This window comes from Microtus ochrogaster, chromosome 8 (genome assembly GCF_000317375.1).
Source record: "Microtus ochrogaster isolate Prairie Vole_2 chromosome 8, MicOch1.0, whole genome shotgun sequence".
Lineage (NCBI taxonomy): Eukaryota > Metazoa > Chordata > Mammalia > Rodentia > Cricetidae > Microtus > Microtus ochrogaster.
In genome coordinates this window covers 11512117-11512719 of record NC_022015.1, presented here as the reverse complement: position 1 = coordinate 11512719, position 603 = coordinate 11512117, and positions in this window count along the sequence as shown.

The following is a 603-nucleotide window of genomic DNA, read 5'->3' as shown; positions in this document are numbered from 1 at the left end:
TTGTTTGTCATTGCTGCCACTAATTTGGACCACATAACCCTTCCACTCTTCACCCAGGGCATCGGCAGCCACTTCCAAGAAGGTCCGAAGCTTGCGTTCATCGTCTACTTCGATGGGTTTCTGGCAGCTGGTGGCAGGGAAGGAGATATTCAGCTTCATCTTCGCACAGCTGACCGCCTAGGAGGCGCCACGAAAAAGACCACTTGTATTATTTTTAATAAACGATGATTGTCCAGTAGCCAGGCAGGAAGTATAGGTGGGGTGACCAGGCAGGAAGTATAGGTGGGGTGACCAGGCAGGATGTAGAGGTAGGGTGACCAGGCAGGAAGTAGAGGTAGGGTGACCAGGCAGGAAGTAGAGGTAGGGTGACCAGGCAGGAAGTAGAGGTGGGGTGACAAGAGCAGGAGAATTCTGGGAGGAGGAAAGATGCAGTCTGCAGTTGTCATCCAGACACAGAGGAAGCAAGATGTGACTGCCTCGCTGAAAAGGGTACCAAGCCACGCAACTGACACAGACAAGAATTATGGACTAATATAAGTTATAAGAGTTAATAAAAAGCCTGAGCTAAAGGCTAACCAGTTTATGATTAATGTGCTGGAGGAA